Genomic DNA, 12504 nt, shown 5'->3' with positions numbered 1-12504 from the left:
CCATACTTATTCCATGCTTGTCCTCAAGCATGACTTAAATTCTCAATAAACTCCACTTAGAAGTTCCTTAACTTCATCCTATCACAATATTTTCTAACAAAAGATTAAAAGTTTAAAAGAAGAGGCAAGTAAGATAATAACCATCACAATAAATTCCATCAACACCATACCGCTATATCAACAATTCTCCAACACAAAACAAAAAGGTTTAAAATCAATTAATCTCACACAATTAAAGTTTCATAAAATTTTAAATCAATACATACTAAAACACAAGGTTAATTTATCAAGGCACAACAATTATAGCTCTTTGCAAATCTTAGGGGAGATAGAAATGGTTTTTTTTTTTTTTAATTTGAAATTGGTACTTCTCTCTCGTCACAGTTACTTTTTTTTCTTTTTTCTTTATTTTAACCGTCACCTTCAGAAAAGTACCTTGCTCATATCCTAGCTAGCTTTTGGCCTGAGAATCGACATGGGGTTCATGAAGACCCCTGGTTACTTTGCTTAACTAAATAGCAGAGCAATTTTCAAGTTTAGCCTTTTATTTCCCCTAATTTATGCATCTACATATTATAAAGTGCCTTGATAGATTAAACAAAGTTCTGAAATATGCATGATACTAGTTTAAAGCACACATAACTAATCATTTCACCATTAAATTAAGCCTAAATGATTTATGCAAGAAAAAAAATTATTCTATGGTATGGAGAAGAGAGAAAATCCATTATTAAAGTTACTATTACCTTGCCTAAAATTTCAAAAATTTAACCTAAAGTAGAAAAGTCATTTCAAGGACAAAGCACTTCTCTCCGAGAGTTAATATAGAATCATGAATCAAGCTTATGAGAACGATTATTTATTTATTTATTTATTTTTATTTTTATTTTTTTAAAAAACTGCAGCAACAAATTTCTCCTCCCCCACACTTAAAACTTACATTGTCCCCAATGTAAAGCCCAAATGCAAAAGAAAAGGAAAAAAAATGCTAGAAAATAAAATAAGATAAAGGAAAGAAAACAAATCTAATTGGGGCTAACAAGCCACCCATGGGTTGCCTCCCAAGAAGCGCTTTTGTTTATCGTCGTTAGCTCGACATGGCAAAGCTCCTTAATCCACATAAATTGGGTTACTCAATTTGAGCTACTCCACTGTATGCTCCTAAAACCCCTCATAAAATGGCTTGAGTCTATGACCGTTTACCTTGAATACCTTATTAGTTCCTAAACTTTGAATTTCAACTGTACCATAAAGAAACACATTAGTAATAACAAAGGGTCCAATCCAATGAGAACGCAATTTACCAGGCATCAGCTTCAATATGGGATTATACAATAAAACTTTTTATCTAACCACAAACTGCTTCCTTAAAATTAGTTTGTCATGGAATGCCTTGGTCTTTTCTTTATAGATCTTAGAGTTCTCATAAGCCTTAAGTCGAATTTCCTCTAATTCCTGCAATTGTAATTTTCTTTCCACACTAGCAGTATCCAAATATAAATTACAATGTCTAACAGCCCAATAAGCCTTATGTTCTAACTCAACAGGAAGGTGGCACAACTTACCAAATACCAATCTGTAGGGGGACATACCTATTGGTGTCTTATAAGCAGTCCTGTAAGCTCACAAAGCATCATCAAGTCTAAGGCTCCAATCTTTTCTATTTGGCTTCACTATTTTGTTCAAAATAGACTTGATCTCTCTGTTAGACACCTCTGCTTGCCCACTTGTTTGAGGATGATAAGCTGTAGATACTCTATGGAAAATACCATATCTCCTCAACAATACCTCAACAGTTCTATTATAAAAATGTGTGCCCCGGTCACTGATCAAAGCTCTAGGAACTCCAAACCTGCTAAAAATGTTTGATTTAATAAAACCTACAACAACTTTAGAATCATCAGTCCTAGTGGCTTTGGCTTCCACCCATTTTGAAACATAATCAACAACAAGTAATATATAAACAAAGCCAAAATAAGAAGGAAATGGACCCATAAAATCAATACCCCACGCATCAAAAATCTCACAAACAAGTATTGGATTCTGAATCATCTCATTCCTACGGGTTAAACTTCCTGTTCTTTGACATTGTTCATAATTTTTGTAAATCAAATATGAATCACGAAATATAGTGGGCCAGTAAAAACCATAGTCTAATATTTTTCTACCTGTTCTCTTAGGTCCAAAATGACCTCCACATGCATAGGCATAACAAAAAGCAAGAATAGATTGAATCTCATTATTAGGAACACATCTCCTAATAATTTGATCTGAACAAAATTTTCACAAATACGGGTCATCTCACACATAATACTTAGCCTCACTTTTCAATTTCCCTTTCTTAGCTCTACTCAAATCAAAAGGCACAACCTTAGTAACCAAATAATTCACCAAATCAACATACCAAGGGATCATACCTTGCAATTTAAATAACTGCTCATCAGGAAAAAATTCCTGCGAAGGAACTAGCTCTTCTTATTTCACTAACCTGCTCAAATGATCTGCTACCAGGTTCTCAGCTCCTTTCTTATCCTTGATTTGAAGATCAAATTCTTGCAGTAGAAGGATCCATCTAATCAACCTTGGTTTTGCTTCCTTATTTGCAAAGAGATACTTCAACGCTGCATGATCAGAGAAGATAATTATTTTAGAACCAAGCAAATACGACTAAAATTTATTTAAATAAAAAACTATAGCCAAAAACTATTTTTCGGTGGTAGAATAATTGCGCTGAGCTGAATTGAGTGTTCTGGATGCATAATAAATCACATGAAAGAGCTTTCCAACACATTGCCCTAAAACTGCTCCCACTGCATAATTACTTGTGTCACACATAATTTCAAACGGTATTGTCCAATCAGGAGTCTGGATAACAGGGGATGATGTCAATGCAGATTTTAATTTGTCAAAAGCCTCCTTGCACTCTTCACTGAACTCAAAAGAAACATCTTTTTGCAAGAGTCTAGATAAAGGTAATGCTATCTTAGAGAATCCTAAATGAACCTACGATAGAAACCTGCATGACCAAGAAAAGAGCGTACTTACCTCACAATTGTGGGGTAGGGTAAGTTCACAATTAAATCAATTTTAGATTTATCCACCTCAATACCCCTATTAGAGACAACATGACCTAAAACAATCCCCTATTCTACCATAAAATGACACTTCTCATAATTCAAAACAAGATTTTTCTCAATGCATCTCTCAAGAATAGAAGTTAAATGATGTAAACATGCATCAAATGAATCACCATACACAGTAAAATCATCCATGAACACCTCAATGCAAGTATTAATGTAATCTGAAAATATGCTCATAATGCATCTCTGAAATGTGGCAGGTGCATTACAAAGCCCGAAGGGCATCCTTCTAAAAGCAAAAGTTCCAAAAGGGCAAGTGAAGGTAGTATTCTCTTGATCCTCCGGTGTAATCACAATTTGATTATATCCAGAAAAGCCATCGAGAAAGCAGAAATAAGACTTACCTGCTAACCGCTCAAGCATCTGATCAATGAATGGCAGTGGGAAGTGGTCCTTCCTTATTGTTGAATTTAGCTTGCGGTGGTCTATGCACATTCGCCATCCACTTTGAATCCTTGTTGGAACAAGTTCATTATCTTGATTTGCTACCACAGTGACTCTTGATTTTTTTGGCACTACTTGGACTGGACTTACCCATTTGCTGCCTGAAATTGGGTAAATAACTCCTGCATCCAGTAGCTTTAAAATCTCCTTCTTCACAACTTCCATCATCTATGGGTTCAATCTCCTTTGAGCTTCTCTACTTGGTTTAGCCTCATCCTCCAGTAAAATCGTGTGCATGCACACTAATGGACTTATACCTTTGATGTTAGCTATTATCCATCCAATTGCTTCCTTGTGTACTCTCAGAACTCTAATTAATTTGTCTTCTTGAATCTTTGTTAAATTACTTGAGATGATAATTGGAAGTGTCTCATTGTCTCTTAAGTAAACATACTTCAAATGCTCAGGTAAAGGCTTGAGTTCAAGAACTGGTGCCTGCACCATAGAAGGTAATAATTTTGTGTGAGATACAGGTAAGTTAATCTTTGATACTCCATACCGTTTTGGAACAGGAGGTAATGACTGCAATGCCATTACTGCCTCTTGAACCTATACACTTAATAGCTGATTGGTACTAATTTCTTGAATTCCTTGACTAATCACCACTTCTAACTCATCCTCCATGCTTAGCTCAAAAACATTTTGCACAAATGTATCAACAACATCAATAGAAAAAACAAAATGGTCATCAGCAGGATACTTCATGGCATCAAAGATATTAAATTTGACAGTCTCTCTATTAAACTCCATAGTTAAGGTACCATCATCCACATCAATTTTTGTCTTGGCAGTTTTTAGGAAAGGTCTTCCAAATAAAATCAAAGCTGACTTTGATGTGGAGACACTATCCTCCGTATCCAGAATGTAAAAATCTGTAGGAAAATTCAATTCTCCAACCTGTACCAACACATCTTCAACTACTCCCAATGGGTAAGCATTAGAACGATCAGTTAACTGAATAATGACACTGGTTTCTTTCAAAGGACCCAAATTTAAAGTTTGAAAAACTAAATTTGACATGACATTAATAGATGCTCCTAAATCTGCCATTGCACGTTCAAATTTATAATCACCTATTCTGCAGGGAATAGAAAATGAACCTGGTTCTTTACACTTAGGGGGTAATTTTTGCTAAATTAATGCCGATACATTTTTCCCCACACTGATCTTCTCATTATTCCTCAACTTGCGCTTTGTAGTGCATAGTTCCTTAAAAAATTTAGCATACTTGGGAACTTGTTTGATCGCATCAAGTAAAGGTATATTCACCTCCACCCTTCTGAAAGTCTCCAAAATTTCTTTCTCTTGTTCTTCTTTCTTAGTCTTAGCCAACTTGCATGGGAATGGAGGAAGAACGGAATTATTAACCTTATTCAGTTTAGGTTCAGTATTTACCTCAACTTCAGGAACTTCAGACTCCTTTGCTCCTTGCTTCTTCTTTTTCATTGGCTCATTTGGAATCTGATTATCAACTTCTTTCCCACTTTGTAATATTATAGCACTCGCATTTTCTCTGGGGTTCATGATTGTTTGTGATGGAAGCTTTCCAGAACCTTGAGCTTCTAGCTTACTCACAGATGAGGCTAACTGACCAATTTGCTCTCTATGTTTTGAATGCTATTTCTGGTCTCCTGTTGAAACTACTGTGTATTATTAGCTAAAGCCTTAACAATTTCATCAAGTGACATACTTTGATTTGAGGGAGGTGGAGGTGGTTGATTCACTTGTGGTCTTTGCTGCTAGTATTGGTTTTGCACCAGTTGATTCCCATAACTCAAATTGGGATGATCTCGCCATCCTGGATTATAATTACTAGAAAAGGGATCATACTTGCGTTGTGGCTGTCCATAATGTCCTACTACATTAGCATGTTGCATTGATTCTTGTAACGCAGGACATATGTTAGTAGCATGACTCGAACCCAAACAAATCCCACATACCTTAACAGTTTGCATATTCCCTACAGCCAATTGCCTCACCAAAGAAGTTAAATCAGAAATCTGTTTCTCAAGGTTAAATGTACTTACCTCATTAACCTTCATCGGTGTGTGATCCATTCTCATTCCAAACTGCTACGAATTTGCTGCCATGTTAGCAATCAGCCTCCTTGCTTCTTCTGGGGTCTTATCAACCAAAGCTCCTCCACTAGCAGCATCTATCATACTGTGGTCCATTGGTAGAAGTCCCTCATAGAAATACTGAATCAAAAGCTGCTCACTTATTTGATGATGGGGACAGCTTGCACACAGCTTCTAAAATCTCTTCCAATACTCATGCAAGCTCTCCCCATTGTACTGTCGGATGCCACAAATTTCTTTTCTTATGTTGGCAGCACGGGAAGCAGGAAAATAATTCTCCAAAAATATCTACTTCATCCCATTCCATGAGTTGACAGATCCAGAAGGAAGGTAATACAACCAATCCTTAGTTGTGCCTTCTAGTGAGAAAGGAAAAGCTCGAAGCTTGATTTGATCCTCTGAAACTCCTTGAGGATTCATGCTGGAATAAACAATATGAAATTCTTTTAAATGCTTATGTGGATCCTCACCTGCAAGACCATGAAACTTAGGCAACAAATGGATTAGTCCAGATTTCAACTCAAAAGCAACATTTAAAGCAGGGTATTGAATACACAAAGGCTGTTGGTTTAGATCAGGAGCAACCAACTCTTTCAAGGTTCTAGCAGCCATGGTTTCGTTTTCGGAATTTGAATCCAAATCCGAATCTGAACTTAACTCCCTTAGAGATTGGACTCCTTCAGATGTACTTGGAATCTGCTTAGCTTGCTTAGCCAATTTTCTCAACTGTTTAGCTATTTTCTCTACTTCTGGATCAAAGATCAACTCACCAGATTGAGAGGTTCTTATCATAAACAAAAAGAAATCAAAGTAAAAATAGAAAAATGTCTCAAAACCCTAGAAAATGATGGAATTTGGCCTCAAGAGGGTGGGACCAAAAAATCCTATGGATTAATTGGTCTTGATCAGAGTAGTGTTTCCTTCAAAATAGGTATGGGCCACCCTCCAAATTCAACTAAAATTCTTGATGAATAGTAACACTATAATTTTTTTTTGAAAATCTAAAAATAGCAACAACTCACAAACAAAATTAATAACAGAATATCCTAACACCAAAAACACGAAATCCAATAAATTTCAGTCCCCGACAACGGCACGAAAATTCTTGATGGCTGTTGAATCCACCAGAAATTAAATTAACTGAAATCACCAATTATGAAATATTTTCTGTAATAAGTGGTAAATCCAGGTTGAACCCTAGAGACTGAATTATTAAATTTCGTGCGCTTGTGTAATGGAAAAAAAAAAAGAAACAAAGGTTGGGGGGAGGGGGGGGGGTAAATTAGCAATCCAAATAAGAAATAAAAAATCAGAAATTAAGAACTAAAATTAAATATGAAACTCTCAAATTAAACAAATTTCAGTCCAAGGTAATTCGCATTCCAATGCATTGATTCAATCATAGATAAAAGAAATACAATTATATCTTATTGAATACTTAACGTAGATTTACCAAACAGCGAGGTAAAATCTCTAACTTCCCTATACTCATCAATTCGAGCCCAGCACTCTTATTGACTCTAATTATTAACTGAATTGGTATTAAGCAATCCTCATCAAATTAATAACTGCTTTAAGAATAGGAACTAGTTAAGCTAAACAACAATTTATTAAGAATAAATCATTTAATTCACCCTATTCTTTCCTTAGGTTATTATCAAAAACTGAGATCATAATCAATAAAGCCTAATTGCTACTCATGTTCAATCCTACACAACAATTACGGATTATGAAGATGAACTAGCAATTGATCACATCAAACAATTAACTAATAGGCCTTTTTAGCAAATCATTCAATAGATCAAAGACAATGAAATCAGAAAACAATAGATATTCAAAAAGATATAAATTAAATTAAGAACCTGGTCTCACAAATCAAGCAAAAGAGCTTGAATCCCTTGAACTGAATTAAAAACTTAGCCACTCATGTTCATGGCTTACAGAAAATTAAAGAAGAAAATTGAAGAAATCTAGAACCTGAATGGAGAACGAAGGTCTGATTCTCCTCCTTTGTGACGGTTGCTGCCTCTTCTATTTATAATAAATGGCCCAGGGTTAGGTTTAAGATTCTTTCTCTTTGTCAAAAACTGCAACTGGAGCAAAATCAAGAAACTGATTGTTGACGGATACACGGCCCGTGTATCACTACACGGCCCAGGGCCGTTTAACTTACTGGAGCTCAATGGGTATGTCTTGCATTGGCACTTATCATCCACACTTACCAGTCATTGGATCCCACAGTCAAAAAATTTGCAAATTCAAATTTAAGCTGGTAAGAATTTAATTGGACCAACTAATTGTTCACTGAAATACACTAAGATTTAATCTAAGCTATTTCTTTCTTTTTTTATTTTTTTTATTTGAAAGTTAGGTGTTTGTGGTCTATATCAGCATTTTAAATTGCAATATTCACAGAAATTTTGTTAAGATTTGCAATATCATTTTCTTTTCCTGCTAGCCTATGGAAGTGTGAAGTTTTGTAACCTCTGTTCATGAGTTAATTACCATTCAAAACGAAGTTTACAGAAAACTAACTGTTATTATTGCCAAATAGAGTAATTGGTGAGGAGGAGATTCCTAATGGAGTTGTTACAGTGCTAACACCTGATATGCCAAATATTCTGCCCCATGTCTCTATTAGAACAAGAAATAGCAAGAAGTGTAACTTTCCATTACTTGCTATTTATTAATTTCTAAATGTGAAACGACAAGCCATCTCTAATTCCTAGCTTAAGAAAAATCAGCGTGTGACATCTAACTAGAGACCCATGCAATTAGATTAGGCAGAAGCTTTTTTTTTTTGAAAATAAGCTTGATGAGGTTATACAATTAGAAAATGGGTGTTTTGAGTGGTTTTGAGGTATCCATTTGCCTACTGCGTTCTTTGTCATTATAATGCTTAAAGATTTGGTCTTTTGTTCTTGGGTTGTAGAAAGTTAAATCAGAACAAATAAAGCCCACCTAAAGGCATATCTCACATATGGTGTTATTCACGACAGTGAATTGGCGGATTTTGCATTTTATTTGAATTTCAGGTTGTTTCATTGATGGTAGTTCTTTTGGCTTTTTTTTTTTTTTCACTGTTCTCTATTGTCGTGGGACCTTAAATTGTATTATTTCCTTTATTTTGGTATCTTGCTAACTTGATCAAAATTACAAGGAAGTCAGGGGAGCATTTCAATTGCTCAACTCCCTTCCTTTGCAAGGAGCAGAGTCTCCTGTGGCTTCAATCATCAAACACAGAACATGACAATATGAATAAGATATTCACCACCACCAAATTCCCCATAGAACTCGACCTCCACTTTTTCCTCAATTTGCAACTCTTCCATTTCTCAGATGGAAACAAAATGATATCTTTCAAAAGTACCATAATATCTCATATAAATCCGCATGTCCCATGGCAAATGTGGAAGAGATCTCTTCCACTATTTTACATTCATACATTGTATTAAATTTTAAAACGAATGAAACAAAATATAAAATATAATTTTTTTTTTTCATTTAATTAAGCGCAGCATAGCGCGGTTAATAATCTATTGTGTGTGTATGTATCAACCTATGCAATTGGCTGTTATTTTTTTTAATAAATTTTTATATTTCCAAGAAATTTAAGAGAAAAATAAAGAAATTTTCAAAATATTTCATAAAAATATAATATATAATTATAGAATTCTTAGCTATTTTTTTAAAGAAAAGGTAATATATAATTTAACTTGCATTAAAATATAATGAAACAAATGTGTATATTGTTGAAAAATGATATATGAAATACCTAACATGAAAATGTATTTACAAATAAAAGGTAACACCCCAATTTTTGTGAAAGCGTTAAATATGGTTGTTATTAGAAATAGAAATAACATTTATAATGTCTTGGGGAGAAGTTAAATTTGGAAATTTGATTTATAAGTGAAGATTTGAACTTTTGGGTGTAATATGGACTTTTGGAAAGATCAAGGACCAAATTGAACTTTTCCTCTTAAAGTGGGACAGCCGGCCACATTAAAGAGAAAAAAAAAAAAAAAGAAACAGCAAAAGGAAGAAAGGAGTATAAGGAAAGGGAAGGAAGAAAGGAAAATAAAAGAAGAAAGAAAGAAGGGGAAGAAGAAGGAAGAATAGCCAGATTTTTAAGATTTCTCTGGCAAAGATGGACGCCAGCAAGGGGAAAAGAGGGAGAGTGGTCTGAAAAGCAAGAAATTAGAGAGAGAAAGAGAAAAAGATGATGAATATGAGCAGAAACAAGGGTTAAGCAAGGACAACAATTTTGTCTTTCGTCCAGGTGAGTTTGGTGCAATTTTCACCATTGAGTTTTGGATATGTTTGAGTTCTATATGTATAGAAGTCATGGTTAAAATTTGGTAATTTTTCAACAGGTGGATTTGGAGAAATAAATTGTTGAATATAGGCTATCTGCATTTGGAATTTTGAATTTTGGCTACTGAAATTTGAGGAAAATAAATAGTTAGGATGCTTAGAAAATTATGAAATTTAGTAGAGATGATCTTTAGGATGTTTGGGCTATTGTGTCAAAAGTTAGTGAATTTTGAAATTGTGTTTTGTGAGATATAAATTATTTTATATGAGTTGTCTGAGTAAGGGATATTCTGAAAAATTCAGAATTTGAAGGGTTTAATAGATATTTTGATATCTCATGATGTAGAGATAATTTGATGCTAAAATTTTTACTGATGTTGTATTTGGATGTCTTGAACATATGGTTAAAACTTTGGAATTTATCTAACCGTTAGAATATTTTATATAAATTTGAATGAACAAATTGTCAATTTTGTTATTAAGGATTACGTTAAGTTAAATATGTAATTTTGAAAGAACTAAAATTATTTTGAAATAGTATATGGTATTTAATGAATTTTAAGTCATTGTGGAATATTTTTGGGAAATAAATATAAATGCTTAGTTGAATTTTTGGTGATATGGATATATTGTGTAATTTTCTGATTTAGATTTGAGTATGAAGTGTTGAAATTAATAATTGTATGAAGATATAAATTGAAAATTTGTGTAAGTTGATATAATTATTGAATGGTGAATTTGAGTTTTGTGGCAAGGAATTTAGTCCAATTTTAAAAGTGAATACTGTCGAATATTCATTAGAAATTTAATACGAAATTGAAGTTTTATTGATTAATTTGATTATAATTATATCATGATATTTTAGTAAGAACTTTTGAGATTGTGATTTTAATTGGACTGTAGAGGAGTTCAAGAGCTGTAATACCCTCACTGTAGGTAGTCCATACATTCTCCTATTCCGATGACTAACGTCTGTTCGGACAATCAGAATGTCAGGAAATACACTTAAACTATAGTGAGGAGACATAAATTGATGAAATAAAAACTAAGAAAAATTAAGAGAAAACAAAAAAAATGAAATGTAACTAAGTTAAAGGAGTCGAAACCACGGCGATGGGTTACCGTACTGGGAAGTCACTGCGCAGACAGTTGATTATCCCAGACCAGCGAGAAACCCTAGAAAATAATTTCCGAGACTTAATTAAAAGTTTACTGAGGTACAGATGACATTGAAAATGTCAAAGAAAATTTAGTTAATCAATACATATGAAAATAAAAAATGAAATAGATAGTATAAAATTAAAGGAATCGTCAGATCAGGAATTTAGTCGGTATTACCGAAAAAGTTTAACTATAACCCGAAGAGGGGCATTTTGGTCATTTGGCACCTAGAGTCGACTTTTGACCTAAATGTCCATTAAAATGAGTGATATTTAAATTTTGAAAATCCCATCAAAACATGAAACTATATGTAATGTAATTAAAGGAAACATAAGGGGGAATTATTAGGAATATTAAAACTTTAGGTATTGAAATTAATAAACTAATTCTTAGTGGAGTATAAATAGGCAAAAGGACAAAAATGCATCCACTAACTTCATCTTCTTCCTTATTTCATTCCAATGGCCGACACCTAGCTCCCATTCTTCCTCCATGAATTTCCTCTTCCAAGCTTCAAATCCCTCCCATTCTCAACATAAAACTCAAAGTTTACTTCACTAAAATGAGTCCCCACACCTTGAGAAGTTTATAGACAGCCAATAAAAGAAGAAATTTTGAAGTTTTTACAAGGTTGAGAAGCTGCCATTAAAGGTTAGTGCAAGTTTTCCTTTCCTTTCTTTGTTAAGTCTTGAATTGAGGTTGAAATGAGTGAGTATAACATGAAATTGAAAGCAAATGGTCTTTAGAACCCTCATTTCGGCAGCTTTGAGATACATGGGAGTTTAATGTTTTCATGCATGTAAATGGTGTTTAGTGATGTTAATAAGTAGATAAAGTTGTATATGTTAGAAATGCGATTGCATGTGTATATTGTAATTGACAAATTGGAGTTAGGGCTTTGACCTAACTATTGGAGACTTTGTGTAATTGCTGGAATTTGATTTTGTGAGATGAATTGATGATGTTTAGAAGTACCATGAATGTCAATTTGTAGTTTGGGAGTTGGAAGAAATGAAATTTGGAAGTGTATATTTTCCATGCAGGTTGAGACTTTGAATATCTAGTGAATATTTTGAGCCATAACTAAAATTGTGTTGCTCTAATTGGTATGAGGCCAATTGGAGATGAAATTAGACCTAAAATGCTTTGTTTTTCATGAAGAAACCATACACAAATGCTGCCCAGAACTTGACCAAATTGTTGTCCCAATCTAGATGACCAAATAGTGAACCTAGAAAAATGACCAAATGAACAGTACACATTCATTTGGCCATAACTCCCTCTAGAAAAATCCAAATGACCTGAATTTTATTCCATTAGAAAGATTAGATAGAAGACTACAACTTTCATGGAGGTCACAGAGC

General features: G+C 33.8%; 1 non-coding gene across 1 annotated transcript; it reads left to right on the top strand.

Moving 5' to 3' along the window:
- Nucleotides 1-5804: 5804 nt before the first annotated feature.
- Nucleotides 5805-5911, top strand: LOC131169849 (small nucleolar RNA R71). Its single transcript, XR_009140778.1, has one exon. It is a non-coding gene; the product is annotated as a small nucleolar RNA R71 (small nucleolar RNA).
- Nucleotides 5912-12504: the final 6593 nt, after the last annotated feature.

This window comes from Hevea brasiliensis, chromosome 1 (genome assembly GCF_030052815.1).
Source record: "Hevea brasiliensis isolate MT/VB/25A 57/8 chromosome 1, ASM3005281v1, whole genome shotgun sequence".
NCBI classification, from domain to species: Eukaryota; Viridiplantae; Streptophyta; class Magnoliopsida; order Malpighiales; family Euphorbiaceae; genus Hevea; species Hevea brasiliensis.
Note: the sequence above shows the minus strand (reverse complement) of the source record. Positions and strands in the feature narration are given on the sequence as shown.